Source organism: Pinus tabuliformis, chromosome 3_2, assembly GCF_031772625.1.
Source record: "Pinus tabuliformis cultivar Carrire ecotype Pingquan chromosome 3_2, CPIR1, whole genome shotgun sequence".
In the NCBI taxonomy this organism is placed as follows: Eukaryota; Viridiplantae; Streptophyta; class Pinopsida; order Pinales; family Pinaceae; genus Pinus; species Pinus tabuliformis.
Window position 1 is genome coordinate 504,947,203 of NC_142302.1, and position 12,425 is coordinate 504,959,627.

Consider the following 12,425-nt stretch of genomic DNA (forward strand, 5'->3'; position numbering starts at 1 on the left):
TTCCGTATATGGCTTTTCAGTTCAGCATGAACTGTATTTATGTTATTTTCTTTTTGGATTTGAATATGGGATAGAGTTAAGATTATACAAGGTGCGAGGAATGTTAATACGAGGAGAGGTGTAAGGAATGTTAATAGGAGTAGAGAAATTTGGAAGGAAATAATCAAGTCAAATATGAACAATTAAATATAATCAAAATTTGAATTTGAATTTCTATTGTAGCAAGAGAAATTTACATTAATATAAATGTGCTAGAATAATGGTATAGTAAATCTTTCTCTTTCTCACTCTTTCCACATCCTACACTTTAGTATATGATTTTTGAGAAAATTGGAATTCCACATCCTACACTTTAGTATATGACATTTGAGAAAATTGGAAAAGAAAAAGAAACTTGAGAAAGAGATGCTCATTTGAATATAACACTAGGGTCACAAGCATTTTTAGACAAATTTGGCTACTATGTGAAGCTCCTTTGAAATGTCGGTATCCTTTTTCATTGTATAAAGACAACTTACCAAGCAATGCTCATTGTATAAAGTCATTTCATAGGTTAAAATAAGAAGCTCATAAAAGTAATACTCTTTGAGCAACCAATGATATTTTTATTGGACATTGCATACCATGACTATATATATGGGTGGGGGCGAGGAGGGGTACGGGAGGAAGTCACATTAATATTTACAGAGTAATGAAAAGACAAAAAAACCTAGATTGCACATAGTTGATGTGTTTGTAAGCAATTACCTTGATTAAAGTTCTACATAATATCAAGTTGGCCAATCATCCAACTAACTGCTCAATAATCCAAAAATACATATACAAGATTTGGCACTATTTTATTATCAGTAAGTTTCATTCAAAGTGAGCACTTGGAACATCTAGAAATTGATTTTAAAACATCTCTAGAATGAGTGAATAATAATAAAGACTAATTTGTGTACAAGCTACGAGATTCAGAGGTGTAGGAGAGTATAGTGGCAACAAATTCCCATATCAAGATAATGTCATTATAAGGACATACTTTGCAATTTCCATAAAAAATTGTCAATACAGAGGCATAAAGTTGCTATCAATTCACTAAGAAAAAGAATATACAAATGACAGCATCAACCTTTCCTTGTTACTTTACCTCGGTATTCCTTCCACCACAGTACAAAATCCAAGCTTACAAATTTTCCAATCATTGTCAATTAGTGTCATTAGAGTTCATGGAAGAAATCTCAGGTTTCTAATGCAAAATATATTTGAGATATGTAGTTCCATCGTGTTAGCAATAGTAAGAAAAATGTGTACTCTAATTTTAATACAAAATGAAATGAGATTATAAAACATATGTATTAAAGTAAAAATTTGCACACTGCTACTCTACAATAGTTGAAAATTGCATTATAAACAAATAAATGCTCTTAAAAGGATATTTTAATAAAAATAGGAACTAAACTGCACCCTCACTTTAACATTGAATGGTCTCCACAATTAACAAAAAATTGCTTCCTGTAGATACAGGGAATAGAGCAAATGGAGAGAAGGTCAAGCATGTCATGGATTCTACACTTAAATATGACTCTCAACATAATAATGAGTCAAAAGTTGGGAGCAATATCTCCCATAAAATATGAGCAAGTTGTATAGCTTGGTAGCCTTCTCAATTTGTGATGCAGCTCAGTTGCGTCAAGAGAATCAAATATATTCTTCATCCTCAGTCACAAATCAGAATTTGCTTCTACACATGCAAGAGCAATATAAAATATAAAATACATCAAGTACTTATCTTGGCATGGAGTGATGGATCTACAATTCTTAATAGTGGGTGTGATGTAACCAAAATGAACTTGGCACCAACTACCCATTCTCTACATCATTAACCTATGTGAATTCACATTCACATTTCAATTCATTCCTTTAATGATTTACAACACTTCATGATCATCTTGATAAAAAGAACTCACCCAATAAAATATAATATAATTTATGTGAAGCACTCACTATCTCACCACTCATTCTCACTCCTTCCACTAAGCATCTCCTCTTCCATAAGATCATCTACTTACATTTCAATTCAACATAAAATAATACCACTTTCTTTCTTAGGAATTAAACACTCAACCTATTTATTTGATAAACTCCTTTTCGCCTACAAATTTCATTTTCTTATTAAATGACGTCTCCCCTAATGACGTCTCACTTGGCTCATTTCATCGCTATCAATAGAATGTTATCGAGTTCGGATATTGTAAGATGTACTGATGAACAACCCAGATCCTCATTTTTAGTTCCGCTGATGAGTTTGTGGCGATCTCTCATAAGACCACTCACTAGCTCATAAGACCACTCACTAGCTCTTCGGTTCAGACGTGACTACCTCATTGGCCCAAACACGCTCTTTGCATGCACTTAGATAAATGAACTTGAAATCCTCTTCACCCCTGATTCGATTTCCTTATTGTTCGCTTCTAGTAATATTTATTCAAGTTATGTAGTAGATATCGCTTATTTTTTGCAAGTACCAATGATTAGGCTTGGGCAGCGAGTTAACTCAAGATGGCCATAATAATTAACAAGTCTCAATGTTTAACTGTGTATTCATGTTTGGAATTTCCATTATTGAGCTAAAATACATAAGAGGGTTCAATTTTCTATACCTCCAAGACTTACATTCCTTATATTATGAGGATAATTGTTCTTGGGCTCCTTGTGCTTCATAAAATTACTCCATAGATTGTACTAATTATCTTTGAAGAGATCCATAGATTCCTTAATAATAATATAGATGGAAATTAATAGAGAATCTTCATTTTGTTCCGCTCTCAATTCCAAGAAATTTTAAGAACGAACTTAAGAAGACGGATGGAGGTAGAAAGTTAATGTAATTTTCTATCTGTCCAAGAATTACATTTTTAATATTATGAAGGAACATTGTTCTTGGGATTGTTGTATTTCAAAATATTGTTACTCACATTGTACCTAATCATCTATGACAACCAAAGATCCAAAACAAGTGTGGATTTGAACTCATTGCATTGAATTTTGTTTTTAGCTTAGTATGTCAACTCTGAAATGAAATCTTCATGGCCTGTGCTATGAAACAAAACAAAATATTCATGAAGAAGAAGTACTAGTATAAGATCAAATTGCAAACATACTTGGATACAACATTGTAGTGCATATTAAAAAATGAATGCACATTAATTGTTCAACATTGATACAACCTGAAAATATACAATTCTTTGGTATAAGAGAATCAGAGCTATATTACAAAAATTATCAAAAAGGGAACTCACGATGGAATTTCATAAATGATACTTATTTTTATAGCCAATATATATTTTTCAAAAGATGACATCTTCCTAGATCCCAAATTTGGGAAGTTTCATCTCCCTTTATAATTCCTCCCACCCAGAGCATTTGCAGGGCACTCTAGCATTCTTCCATTATGATCCACATTTATAACAAAACTCATAACCAAATTCGAAACAACACAACCACAACATGTTTCAACTCTCATTGTGCTTTGAATACATAAACAACACCCCATATATTTCTTGCTTGCAATGAACAACAAATTGAAATGAAAGATTCACTTAATCCCTGGAAAAGAGAAGGAAAATTAGTGGTTGTCAAAACACTAAATTTGCCTAAGCTAGACATAATTCAAAAAAAAACTCTGCTAAGCCATGGCCCACTAGTAATTAGCTTCGATCTTCAATTGAAATAATAATTTATCCATGTACAAACATCAAAGAGACCAAATCCTACTGCTAAGGTTAATGGTCTCTTTTTCAAACTGGAACAATACAACAATTATGGTAAGGGATGCAAAGGAATGCCATTTTTTCGATTGGAAACAACTATATTTATCAAAAACAAGTCACAAAATCCCAACTTAAAGGAAATTACATTTGTTAAACAAGTATGCATTTTACCAGTTTACCGACTTGCAATTCATGTGACAACATCCATCCATTCTTTCAACAACTTGTCCACATTTCTCACACCGTTACCATTCTTTCTCTTTGGTGAGCCTAAATAACATCAAATCATCTTTTCCTTCTCGAAAGGCGACAATTTCTCCAAGTCAGTGCAATCCAAACCTGTATGCCATGGGACACATATTGATCACATAATAAAATTTTTCATTTAGGGCATTCTGAGCTTTTAATACCAACAATAGCTACCCCCCTTAAGCTTCCTTCTTCAACCACATCCTTTAACAAAAGTGTTAAGCAATCTTTGAAAGGGAAATAAAACATCTAGGAACTTGGAATCTCTACTTCCACTAATGCCAAACACCATTCCTCAAGGGTTTGTTTCAGAAGAATCAATTGACACTATTGAGGCCCTCAAGTGCTCGCTGCAACTGGGCTCAGGGAAATGGATGGTCACCAAATTTTCTTGCAATTTTCTACGATATGTAGTGTTATAGTGTTTTCTCCTCGAAGGTGTATGAAAAGGAAACACTTAAGACTGTGGATGAAAAATAGTCTGAACAATATAAATTGCTGCTAAATATTGTAGATCTGCAGCGAATGATAGAATCAACACCTACCAAAGTCCTGATCTATGCTACAATCATAGATAAACAACAAAATGAAACAGTAATAGTAACTCCAATAATCCAATGGAAACTAGATATACAAAGAATAGATTTTATTATAACACCTGTGAAGGGAACAAATAAATCTTAGTCCCCCTCTATGGGATGGGTTATTGGCTATCCTCAAACGTCTTTAGCTTGTGTAGAGTCTCTCTCCTCTATAATGTGTAAACCCAACAAATAGAGTGGTAGAGCTCAATGGGAACTCAAGTGGAAAAAATGGTGTGCGAGAGCGATAATAATCAGAGTTACAATAGTGAGTGCAACAATGAAATAATCAAAAGTGAATAATGAATGGAAAACCCTTCTATTTATAACAAAATATTAGGTTATCCTCAAATAATGAGCAATAATAAAATATTATTAACCCCATTCTCAAAATAACCACTTGAAATATTTTATTATATTTGGTTAGGAGGGAAAAAGTATTTAAACTTTTATTTAGAAATAATAAATAAATAAATAAATGATTTATTTATCATCTCAAGAAATATGGGTAAGGAATAATAAGCAAATAATGGTTTATTTAATTATTCCTAAGGGATTTAGTCAAACTTGAGAAGGAATAATAATTAATTAGTGATTAATTAATTATTCCTAGAGAAAAATAAGAGAATTAATAATTTATCTGTCGATTTTTCATAACTGGTTCAAACATGACAAGGAATATTAAATAAACAATGGTTTAATTAATTATTCCTGGAAGATAATTAAATAAATAGTGATTTATTTAATTATTTTTCATGGTTTTAATTATAAATTACTTTAACAAATGTGGTTTATTAAGTAATTTCTCACAGTAAAATAAATTTTACTATGGTAAAATTGGCCTTACATGGTGTACTTTGATCCATCTAGTAAATTAGGCTAGATGATCAATTTTTTGGTGATAACAAATTTCCCCCCAATGTACGAGTGTTAGGATCAAAAACGTATGACCGAAGTACATTGTAAAGACACAATCACTAGACAACAAAGTGGAGTCAGAGAGAGAGAGAGAGAGAGAGAGAGAGACCAATAGAGCTGAAGTGAAAGAGGATAGGGACAGAGGGGGTGAGACCAATGAAAGTATCCTTTTATGTTGTGGTACTAGATCTCAGTGAGGCGGGGGAGGCATACCTATACCTGCTGAGATAACTTAGTACAAAAATAATGATGCGCCCAGAAACATAAAACTGAGCAATGAAGTACATGCTGAATGGTACATGACACGTTGGCATAACTGAGCCAGAAAATAATACAATATGTCCCATATACATAATGCACCTGGAAAAACATGAGCCATGAATGAATACAATAATATTTGAGTACATTAGATAAAATGGCCCTTCCCTAAAAATTATGGGTGGGAGGGAGGGTAGGAAAACCGAAGAAGCCTTTCTGAATAGGGAAGGGCTTTGCAAAACTAAATGGATCATCTAAAGGAGATGAAAATCCTATGCACACTATGATCAGTAGGAACCGAAACCATCAAATATGCATAATTTCATCTGAGGTTGTAGCATTATATGGAGGCATTCGAGCATGTGGGGGTGTTGTGGGGAAAAATGCCTATGTAGGACGATCCTATCCACCTAAGGTGTGACAGTGCCTTAGCAACAAATAGAAACAGCTATTCTAGTATTCTTCCTTTATGAATTAAGAATGAAGAGAGATGGATGGACTAACCGGTGTCTTCCATTTGTCCCTCGATCCGGTTTCTCTTCTCTTTGAGAGTTCCCAGCTACTTGCCTTCTCGCTCGCCCAGCTTCAACAGGTTCCTGCAAGATCACAAGAAGAGAACACTACACAAAGACATAGATTCATATTCATAACTAGTTCAGGATTAGAAATAAACTAAATAAACTGATGCAATCATACATCAAAGACACATCAGCATATAGGAGAAACCAAGATAGCTTTATTGATGAATAACAAGGTTCAGGAAGAGATACAACCCAGAGGGTTCCAATCCAACATCTCCTTCCCAGCAAATGAAATTCCTATCTTCACCTTCCTTCAAAGCATTAAGCACCCAATGATTCCAGTCTCAAACCAACAGCAATTCTTTGCAATAACAAAATTCCAGCCTCTAGATCTCATGGAGGAGAGATCCATATATAGATGTTTGGAGAGAGGATGAGTCAGCTTGAGATCTGACTAGTGTCCTCTCCCTCTGTCAGTTCTTGCTTCCACTTGGAGACTAAGAGCCTCTTACTCATCACTAGTCGAATTCCTTGAGGCAAGTGTCATTGGAGAAGATTCTGGAAGCTTCCAGGGTCTTTCCACCTCGTTGAATGAACTTGCCATTTGTCACTTCCCGCTCAGCGCACCCTGGTAGTGCTTCTACCTGCGTTGCAGTGCACCTAGCTAGTGCAATCTCTGCATTTCAGTGCAGACAGCTAGTGGAGCCTCTGAATTGACTTGTTTTTGAGCAGTTTCTGGTGGAGAACTTCTGTGAATTGTTGTGGTTTGTTAGCCTTGTTCCTCTAGGGGTAGGAACAACATGTTTAGGGACTTTGGATCCCTTGGATTATGGACATTTCATGCTCAATGCTGTAAGGCACAAAAATGTCTATAACAGTTGCCCCCTAAAGTATGAGGCCATTTATCGGGTGAAATGCTTTATTAGGAGGATCCGAAGTTCTTTCATTGCTGGGAGGAGACCTGTAATACAATACAATACAATACATTATTTTTCATACTGCTTTCGTGATCTAGCTGAGGTGGGCATTCCCATGCTTAGCTTTATAAATTCATTTTTCTGTACATAGAACAGACAATCGTCTGATGGTAGACTGATAATTTTGATGAAATTATCATCCTTTGGGTAGGATGATTATCTGCTGCAATGATGTACATGTCAATGTCTTTATCTTTCCTGAATATATATCGCAGCCCGGATGGATGAAACTAGATCCGGGGTCTTCAAAATTGTTCGATCTTCACTCTAAGTACAAGTCGATCCAAGTGAGAAATGTTCTGAAGTCGAACATGGAAAGACATTGCTTGATTACCGGTCAATGAGGTAAACCGTTAACAAGCGCGAGAGGAATCACCGATAATGATAATGACCCTCAAGGTACTGCAGTACAATTCACGTGGTGTGAATAAAGGACTTGGCGTCGAACACCACGCAAAATATTTCGGTCGAAGGTCATTGATGTATACCTGTCGCCAGAAGTGAGAAACTTGCCATTGAGGCATGCAAGCTTCAAAGTACTGAAGGGGTTGTTCCTTGATCAACTTCTTGGATAATGAGCTGATGTCAACAAGAAGCGATACGTCAAAGGAGGGCCTTAATGAATCCCACATCAGTGACACGGAACGGAGCAAATGATTTTGATGGAGGTGAAAACGATCTGATGACATATGATTCAGGGTGGCGGTCATGAAAGGATGAAGGATAATGTATGGCAGTGGATGGGACACAGTTGACTTCTCTGAACGACTTCTCTTGAACATATGGCGACACTTATGCGATGGATCGGTAGCATTACCCCAAATATGGATGGTATGGCGAGACCATGGTGATGTGATCGGTGAATGAAACAACCCAACCCGACTGTGGTACGGAGGAAAAGTGTCATGTTCAAGAGCGACTTGCTACCATCAAAGTTTTCTTGAATTTCTCCCAATTTTTCCCCAGTCATTGCTGACCAGTACCTCTTTATTTTTGTCAAGCTTGAGGAGGATAACATATGCTTGTTCTATATCTTGCCCTTCGGGCAAGCCCATCGCTATGTTTTAACGAGCCTAGCGATAGTGAAACTCGTTCTCGTCTAAAGACAAGTTTGTCGCTATTTAATGCTTTTAACGAGTCTAACGACAAAGATAACTCGGTCCTTTTCATTTTTAGAGAGTCTGAAAAGGTACGTAAAGTCAACTCCGAAAGTCCTTTTTCGTCATCTAATCCCTTAAGTCCGAAAAAGTATAAAACAATACAGAAGGGATGAGTTTTCGATAGTTTTAACGAGCCGAATAAAACAAGCGCTTGATCTTTTTGTGCAATAATCCCTCAGGTCCAAAAAGATTAAAATCTAGAGGAGGGATAGCACTTCCGGTCGCTTTAACGAGCTGGAAGGCCAAAACTCGGCAATCTTTTCATATTTTACGAGTCAGATGAAAAGAGCTTAAAGAAGACTTGTCTTTTGAGGAACGAGTGATAAAACGGGTTAGCAGCTGATTCCAGGTACGGGTTGGAATTTTCCAATCACGGCAGTGTCACAAGGATGGCTAGTGAAATCACTCTTCGCAGCTATTCCTCAAAATGGGTAAACAATCATATGGAGGTGAACGATTGGCCAATGGAAAAGTGGAGGTGACGGTGCAAACACGACCAAGGCTTTAATGGCTGATGATATTACATTCACAGTGGTTATTTACCGGAAGATAGTTCATTTTTTAACGAGCTTAAATGTGGGTGGAAACATTTGCTCGATCTTATGTTTATTTTTTAACGAGCATGAACTATGCGCTAAAACTACTCGGATCTTACGTTTATTTTTTAATGAGCATGAACTGTGTGCTAAAACTGCTCGAATCTTGCGTTTATTTTTTAACGAGCATGAACTGTGTGCTAAAACTGCTCGATTTTCCAGTCATATGATAAGAATGTCTCATTGAAGATGCTATTTTTTATGGAGCTTAGATCTTACAAAGCTTTGCTCTGGATCCTTTCGTTATGCAAGTTTGGAAACGACTAATCCTACGAGTTTAAAGGGTTAGACCTACAGGTTTAAAGGGAAGAACCTAAAAATTTAAAAAATAAATAGCTGTCCCTTGCTTGCACTCAAAAAGGTTTGCATGCCCCCAGGCATAAAGTACGATTTCAAGGTTACCCCTTCTTAGTCCAATAAAACATTTGTTTTACCGGGAGAGGCCTACCTCTTTCAAGTTACCCAAAGATTGTCTTGTTAATCTTTCAAACAAAACACTTCTTCGGCGGTGTCTACCGAGATAGACAAAGGTGAATGACCTCAGTGCCAAACACGTAGCTTTGACAAGAGAATCTTATTCTAGAATAACCCCTCTTCCTAGACGGACGGGGTACAGACTAGTCATATTCTCCCGCGGAAACCTACCCTATACCCAAGGTTTTCCTGCCGAAGCAGACCAGGACGCATGCCCCCTGGGTTCCAGTCATATCCTCCCGGATTACTCGCGCTCATCAGGAGGACAAACCGTGGGTTGAGACATTTCTTGCGTGAAGAGACCATTTAGGGATGGTATATGACTATTTGCGATGCGTGATCTGGGAAATGAAAGCTGGTCTACGAGCTTGACCACTCTTCCTTCATGCGGAAAACACATTACTCTAAAGAGTGAGGAGACGATGGCTCCCATGCAATATATATAGTCTCGTCCAAGGAGTAGGTTATAATCCAAGGGTCCTTGAACGACCATCACGTTCATTTGAACGGTCTTCCCTTTCAATGTGATAGGCACATTGGGGAGGATCCCTAAAGGTCGACTGGTTCCTTTATCAAAGCCTGTCAGATTTCTCATTTCAGGCAAAAGCGCTGGTGAACCAAGCGCTTTCCAAGCAATAGAGGAAAGGATACTCACAGATGCCCCCTCATCAATGATGGTGCCAGCCATTACCATTCTATATATTTGAACGATAATCCTGAATGGTATGCTTGCTGGCAAATGGGGTCTGCCTAGTTGGTTCCAATCGAATGAGACAACTAGGTTGCTTGGTGGTGGGACCGAATAGATGGCCGGGTATGACTTTGACGAAGTTCCTTCCTGCGATAAAGGAATGGGCAAATTTCCCCCTTGTTCGTCGGAGTCTGTGTTGATGAAGAGAATTTGGAAGATGTCGTCTTTATTCTCCTCTGTGATGGTATCATTCGAAGATAGAGCCTCTGAAGGCAAAATCGGGTCAATTTCCACCTCAACCTTTTGACTTTCGTCAGGTATGGATTCAGACGGTTCATCTTCAATGATAGGTGCTTCGGCTGACCACCTGAGCGAGCCAGCCGGGTTCTCAACTGGTGAAGGACTTGGCAGGAGTTTTTGATATCCAGGAGAAAGTTGCACTGGTAAAACCGGGCGATCTTCCAAAACTGTTTTAGCCTCGTCTAAGAAGGGACAACGGTGGATGGCATGGTCGCCTTCACACAGTTTGCAGGGAAATCTAGCTTTCCCTCTCTGTCCTGTGACTTCACTTTCACTAGTTGACGGTGAGCTGTCGACATGGCTATCAAAGGTTGACGCCACCGAATTGTGCAAACGGGGAGACCAGTCCCTTAGTATCCGAGGGATGCAGGGACAATCTCTATGGAAGTGGTCTCCCTTGCATATGACACATGGCGATTTAGGCCTAGTCAGTGCTGTGTGTGGATTTCTGTCAGATGCCACTTGTTTGCCCCCAGTCGCTTTTGGCTCCTTCTTCTTCTTCTCTTTCTTCTTCTTTTCCTTCTTCTCCTTAGGAACTTGGTTTTTTGTTTTACCAGTTCCGTCAAGCGAAGAGGAAGGAGGAGAAGAAGAATTAGATGAAGTAGAAGGCTGGTGGGTAACTCTGGTCTGGTCTAACTGTTGATTCGACTGTTCAGGAATAGTGGTGTTCTGAACGACATTGGTTGAAAAGAGCCAGACCGGAAAGCCAATTGTCAGTCCTGGAAACGACAATGTGTCCATATGGGGTGCACCAACATCTCCCCAAGAGGAGAAGGGACTAGGATTTCCACCAAGGGGAATTCCTTTGTTGGTGTGCTCCATTTTCTCAACCTAAAGATCAACGCAGGAAGAAGGGGTGATTGTTCCGTTTAAAATAAATTTTAACGACGCTTTAGACACAACTTGCTTTTTCAATTTTAAAGAGTCGAGAAAAAGCTAAAGATGACTCTAGTCTCCTTCAATGTTTTAACGAGCCCGAAGTGACAAATGCTCGGATGGACTTTTTCCGTTATAGAGTCTGAAAAAGGCCAAAAGGAACTGCTCTGGAGTTCTAGGTAGAGGGTGTGCCAAACTTTTCGCAAAACCGCAGAATACTTTTTAAGATACGGGCGGTCAATCTTCCTGAATGCTGTGTTCAATGCATTGCGATCAGTAGGGCGGTCGACACGGCTTCCTAAGGATAAAGGTTTTATGCCTATAGGGGTCTCCCAATATATACTCGACGATATGTGGGAGCACAATCCGTACTGGCGCTATCGTCCCTCAGGAGGAATCACCCACCATCAGCGAGATCGACAGTCACCAGGCTTTACGACGCTGGAACACGTCTCTAGCCTAGACCTCTATGTTGTGCGTTAAGTTACAAAGCGTTGTTAAGTTCATTCAATTTATTTTAGGTTGATCTTTTTAGAAGTTTGCCTTTTTGGATCACCACGAGATGTATGATACAATTCCTAAATGCAGTCTAAAGATGATAAGCAAGCTTTTATATCTTTTCAACAATGAAAATCCTAGCTACAAAGGGAAAAGAAAGACACCATCTTTTCTCAAAGAGAAATGAGTACACTCTAATGCACTTTTCATAAATCAAGCATGCAAACTATCAAGATGCAAATGCACAATGCAGGTGTTTGTTTTCTGCTCTCTTAATATTGATGCCTAAAAAGAAAGCTTTTTGTACAACTTTGAATTTTCTTTTAAATGACAAATACAAACAAGTTCACTTTTTCGAAATCAGAAAGGGTAGAAGAGATTACAACACTTAACGATTTTCGAAATGAATACTTGTTTTGACACTCAAAAGAGACAAACTCAAACCAAAAGCAAAAATGAATGTATAATCAACTGTAAACAGCCAATGAACTCTCTCCTAAGATCACAATCAACAGATCCGAATCAAGGGCTACAGGATGACTATTTCACTCTTGCAAAGGAAAACTGTAAA

General features: G+C 37.8%; 1 pseudogene; it reads left to right on the forward strand.

Annotated features, from left to right (window-relative positions):
• The first annotated feature begins 8 nt into the window (after nucleotides 1-8).
• LOC149181516 (ubiquitin-activating enzyme E1 2-like) overlaps nucleotides 9-12,425 on the forward strand; it is a 68,875-nt pseudogene continuing 56,458 nt past the window's right edge.